The 6,170-nt window shown below is 44.1% G+C and overlaps 1 pseudogene; it reads right to left on the bottom strand.

The window, feature by feature from the left end:
• Positions 1-1,367: 1,367 nt before the first annotated feature.
• On the bottom strand, positions 1,368-5,147 carry LOC102490335 (pumilio homolog 3 pseudogene; annotated as a pseudogene).
• Between the last annotated feature and the right edge of the window lie 1,023 nt (positions 5,148-6,170).

Below are 6,170 nucleotides of genomic sequence, written 5' to 3'. Positions count from 1 at the left end.
GAGCCAGTTAGGGTCACAGTGGAAGAGGTATCATCATTGGCATCTTAGGCATGGAGACCAGGGATGCCCTTGACATTCTGCAAGGTCAGGGCAATAGAGAACTACCCAGCCCCAGATGGCAAGAGTCCCCAGGTTCAGAAACCCTGGTCTAGAAAAACCATTGCAAATAGTACTGAAATTGAAGAGTGCATGCACTGCAATTGGCTAGAGGATGGAAATGAGACCTAAAGTCTCTTTATCCCCACAACTAATCAAATACAAAAATAAAGAACTCCTGTGGAAGGCACGATAATGCCCTTCCCCAAAGATGACCATGTCTTATTCACCACAACTTATAAATGTGTTTCCTCAGGTGGCAAAATGAACCTTGCAGATGTGATTTAAAAAAACATAGGGTGGGGTCAGCAAGTGGCTTAGTGGTTAACGTGCTTGACTTCCCCGTGGCCAACTGAGGTTTGAGTCCTGGATCCAATGGCTTGAAACTCATCCTGGGCGCGTGTGTGTGCCCAAAATCCCAGGAGGAGAATGGAGGAGAAGGGAGTTCAGCATGACCATCTCCTCTGCAGGTGATTTCTCACTTTCTGTCTCTCTTATAGCAAAAAATCTCTAAAAAAAAAAAAAAAATTGTCATGATGGACTCAATTTACTCACATGAAATACTTAAAGTGGAAGCCTTTGGGCTAGCAGGTGGCAGAGAGGTTAAGATGGCTGGATCTCATGTGACTGTCTGAGCAGTTCGAGTCCCAGACTCGGTGACAGGACAATCACACAGGTCATATATGCTTGTGTGCTGATGCTCTCAAAAGAAAACAGAGAAGGGACTATGATGTGGTCATCCTCCCTGGGAGGATGAGTTCTTTTTTGTTGTTGTTGTTGTTTGTTTGTTTGTTTGTTTTTGTGCAAAAAAAAAACTTTTATGAATAGATTCTTACACAAGAATCTAAACATATTCAAGAAAAACGTATGTGGAGCACCCAAATTGTCAGAAATGTAGGCCCCAGCCCTTCTTTTTTGCTCTAGGAAAGAAAGAACATAAAAAAGGAAAAATTATTCCTTCTTGCTCTTTTTGTTAGGTTTTTGCCATAAAGCACAAACAACTCACAGGAAAGTGACAGAGAAAGAGAGAGGGAAAGCGAAAAATCACCCCCCACTGGGAGGATGGCCACATCACAATCCCCTATCCTCCTCTCGTCATTGTGGGTATACATGCACGCATGCACACAGGCATACACGCATGCACACATGCCTGGTGTGATTTTTAAGCCACTGGATCTGGGACTCGAACCAAAGTCAGTCATATGGAAGGCCAGCATCTTAACCACCACACCATCTGTTGGCCTCTCCTTCTTGTTTGTAATTGTGTCCACCTATGTGGTCAATTTTTCAAGCAGAGTTTCTACTCCTTTGCTCCGATTTATGATTTTCTCCAGTGTGGGAATCAGGTTTTTCAGTCCAGCCTTGACTTTGTTTGCAACTTCCTGGTCAGGACTCTGGAGAAGGCCAGAAAGAAAAATGGCACCTTGGTTTATGCTATCCCAGGACTTGAGCTTCTTCATACCCACGTGCTCTACAAGTGTTCTTGCAGAACAACCTTCTCTTCCATTTTCTTTCATCTTTTTATTTTGTCCTATTAACCCCTTCAGTACTGGATGTCCTGCAGGATGTTCTGCAACATGAAGCTCTCCGTCCCTGCCTCTGGGGTGCATTTCTGCTGCTGCCAAGCTGGCAATGGCGTTCATGGCAGGCTGGACATCCCCGGTGGCAGATCCCAGAGCGTTGACTGCCAACACACAGGCAGGCTTATCTAGCACCATGTCTTGGGCATGTCCTTGCAGGTAGCTTCACAAAGCTGGAGAAATGGGTTCTAACAGCTCCCGTCGGCAGGTTTCTGTGACTTTCTTACTGTGCGCCTTTCCATCCCCTTTCTGAAGAACTTCAGTGATTTCTCGGACTGTGTGTGCAGGGTCTCTGGGGCTAAGTAGATATAACAGGACCTTCCTTCCATACTTGTCAGCTACTATGTTAGGTAAAGAACGGATCACTTCTGATGTGATTATCTGCTTCACAAGCTTAGTATCGTCCGTACAGTCGAATGCAGCCAGTAAAACCAAATGGGAATATTGGCGGATACCCACTGTCTCTACAAGTCTTCATTGTTTTCACAATGACTTTCCTGTCCTTGGGCGTGCCATGCCACAGGCAGTGCATGGCCACTCTTGCACCATCGTGTGTGGTGCCAGCTATACCACGGCTTCACGGATGGGTTCAGGCAGTTCTGATCTGAGTTTTAGGGGTGCAGAGGTAAAAAGTCCAAGAATCCTTTATGCACCAATGAGTGCTTAATCACAGCTTCCTTCTGGGCCATTGGAGTTAGAATCTGCTTCATTTCATCCATAATGAGCTCTAATTTGTCAGGCTTTGCCTCTAAGGCGTTGTCCAGAGTTGGGTGAGCTGCCGACTTGTAAAGCTGGAACGTATACCTGTAGAGCTCCTCTGTCAGCACGGTCCTCTGCTCCAGGATGGCTTTGTCATTGTATGCATACTCCACGATGGCTGACACTTCTGCGTGTCACAGCATCTTCTGCACGCGGCCTTCACAATTTCTTACTATCTCTGCAATCTGTGGTTTACCTCCATACGTGAGAAATTTCTGAATATTTCTGGAGTACTTGGCTTTACCGAATTCGACCAAATCACCTCGCAATTCTTCGACAGCCTGTTTTCTCTGCTCTTCGTAACCACACTGAATGTAACACCAGATCGCCCGAGTTCAATCGTGTGCAAATGCAATAGTTTTCATTTTCCTTGAATCGGTTTCTGTAAGTCATTCACCAGAGTTATTCTTCTTTCTTTCTCACAGCTGTTCCTTCGTAAAATCTCCCAGATCTGCCTGGACCGAGCGACAATGTCATAGTTGGTTTTCTCATTAAGTTGCCTGCTTTGCTGCAGTTCCTTTTTTTTTTTTCTTTTTCTTTTTGAAATCATCCCATTTGGGTTTCTTGGCCATTGAGTCATCACTTTGACTGTCTGACTGGAATTTTCTCTTCTTGTTGAATTTGCCTGTTGGAATTTGTCCATAGGTGCTCTGTCCCCTTGTTGTCTATCCTTGAACCGCTTTACACCCTTTTTCCCAGGTTTTGTGACACTTTTCTCAATGTTCTTTGAAGTGATTGTAGGTCCACCTTCCTTAACAACTGTTCTTGGGAATGTCTTTGAAGAACCAGAGTCACTGTTTTTATGATGGACTCTTTTTTTTTTTTCTTGTGATGCCTTTGTATCTCTTCCTGTTAATTTTTTTTCTCTCTTTTTTTCTTTTTTTTTTTTTTTGCTTTGACTTCCATTGTATCAACTTGCACATGTGGGCCGAAGTCAGAACTTGAAGCAGATCTCCAATCCCGCTTCTGCTTCTGCCCTGGGAGGATGGGTGAGAATTTCTCACTTTCCCTCTCTCCCTATAACTCTCTCTTTCTCTCTGTCTCTCTCCAGGAAGTACACACACCCTATATCAAACTACAACAAATCGGGAAGCCTGTGCTGGCTGCAGGAAGAGCAAGAGACAGTGCTGCAGAGAGAATGCAGAAGAGATAGGCATGAGAGACTGAACTTACTACTGAACCTACCAGCTCTGAGGACACGAGATCTCCACCCAAGAAATGTGGGTAACATCTAACAGCTGAGAACAATTCCTGCCTGGAAGTCAGCCAAGAAACAGAGACTTCAGTTCTCCCACCACCTAGAACTGAATTCTGAAACAACCCGAATGACACTGGAAGCAGACCCTCCCTGGAGCCTCCAACATTCGGCCTTGTGGTATCTACAGCAAAGAAACTGAGCCTACTCGACTTCTGACTTACAGAACTGTGAGATGACAAACTGTGTGGTTTTAGGCCATTAAACTTATGGTCCTTTGTCATGGCAGCAGCAGAAAACGATGTCCTAAACATAAACAGGGCTATCTCTGCACTAACGTGTTGTGCATACTTTATTAGTGCTTCTTAGAAATCAAAATGCTGGGACCAGCAGGTGGCATGGTGGTTAACACGCTGGACACTCCCACATGGCCAAACATGGTTCAAGTCCTGGACCTGGTGGCTTGTTTTCTCTCTCTCTCTCTCTCTCTCTCTCTCTCTCTCTCTCTGTGTGTGTTTGTGTGTGTGTGTGTCTGGTCAAATTAAAAAATGAATAAGTAAATAAACTTAAATAAATATTTTTAAAATTTTTTTAAAAAAGAAAATAAAGAAATCAAAACGTATCCCAAGGGAGAAAGACAAGGAGGAACTTGCCTCTGATGGCTCTGAGTCCCTGCAGAGAGGACTGGCAAGTCTGCGCCTGCTCGACCTGTGTCTTTGCATCATTACCAAGTGTTAGGTAGGAGCTACATTATCTGCATTGACAAGTCGATCCTGTTGTAGCACACACGCTGAAAGGATGGCTGTGTAGGGTGTTGGTCAGCCACTCGGTTTGATGGGTGGGGGGGTGGGGGGTTGAATAAAAATGGTCATTAGGGAATTACTCCTAATCTTTAGGGAATTACTCTTAGTGCCATGCAGTGGGCATTCTCAAACACTGCAGGTGCTAGAGTAATTCATTACTGCTCTTAGGAAAACATTTTGATAATATACATAGAAAGACATTCACAGTTTTCCTTATTTTGCTCAGAAGTTCCTGTCTAGAGGCCAGGGGAGAGTGCAGTGATAACACACTTGGACTAACACTGGCGAGTCCTGGGTTGGGTCCCTGAAACCTCCCTGGCTTGCCAATGCATGTACATGTGCCCAGATGTGACCATCTGAGCTGGGTGGACTGCAGCATGAGGACTCCCTTGAGGCACTCTCTCTTTCTCTCTCTCTTTCTCTCTCTCAGAAGAAAGAAAAAGTAAAACATAAAAAAGATAGATTTGCACAAACACTGTATGAGAAAGTCCTCAAAGTATTGGTTATATTACTAAACATTTGGAGCCCTATAGCAAAAACCTCTAAAAAAATAATAAAATACTATACATGTTATCATCAACAGAAAAATCATCCATTTCTGTGTCCCATAAATGTCTTGCCTCTCTATTTTTCTACTTGATTTCTTTCCTCACACTCTCCCCCTTTTCCTACCCTCTTCCCACCCTGTAACCAGTTTCCATAACCATTTTCCATGCTTCTATATACACTAATCTTTCAATTTCCACCATAGTGCCAAAAATTGGAGGAGTCCGCCCAGGTGGGGCCCCAGGATCTGTCTGAGTCCCCCCTTCCCCGCTTCCAGTTGGTTTATTACGTTGGCAAGGCCACTACTGTGTGCCACCCCCACCCCCCGACCTAGGATCTTGCTCCAGAAACTGTGGCAGCCTTGCTGGGAAGCGACCCCCCTCTGACTCCCCAATATACTACTATAAAAGAATTATATAGCTCTCTTATACATCCTGAGTATACGATAAGGTCTTCCAGGAAGCCCCCCGACCGCTGCCCTTTGCTCTGATCACCTATTGTTAATTACAATGCTTCACTCCAGCGGTCACAATAGAGAATGTGATGAAGTCACATATAGGCAGCAATCTTCCTGACCTTTGGAAGGCCCACGGCACTCCCGCCCCACTATGGCTAATGTTCCAACAAGATACATAACAGTGGAGCCACAGACACAATAGAATGCCACAAACTCATCTTAAACGTTCCTCATTAACTCCTTAGTCATTTTACCGCCAGTTGAAAAAGCTGTCCCCGCCCTTACCTAGCAAACAGTAAGTTTTACCCCTTTAAGATATATTAGGGTTTGTTGAATTAAGTTTTAGATCCCTATACAATTGTATAAGTTCCATTCTTTATTAAGATCCATAAGAACTGATATCTATTCTTGAGATTTTCTTTTCTCAGCACCATTCCCAGTAATCACAAGATGGCTGCTATGCCACATCAGCTGATAATCATCCCTGCTTGATGGAGCCACTTTCCGGAAACTGCATTCCATGGAGACCCACCTACATCAAAGGAACAATTGTGGAACTACACTAGACCCACCTTTAATCCAATCTTGAATGGAACTTTTTTACCTTATTGTTAAAAACTTTATGAGTTGATAATTGAAACACATAGCCCCTCTCCCGTTTACTTGCATGTAACACATTTTCAATAATAACACATGATGATTCCTAGCAGTTGTCACTCCTCAGAGAGCGATCT

Source organism: Tupaia chinensis, unplaced genomic scaffold, assembly GCF_000334495.1.
Source record: "Tupaia chinensis unplaced genomic scaffold, TupChi_1.0 Scaffold145057_1, whole genome shotgun sequence".
Taxonomy (NCBI): domain Eukaryota; kingdom Metazoa; phylum Chordata; class Mammalia; order Scandentia; family Tupaiidae; genus Tupaia; species Tupaia belangeri.
The sequence above is the reverse complement of the archived record's forward strand: the minus strand, read 5'-3'. Positions and strand labels throughout refer to the sequence as shown.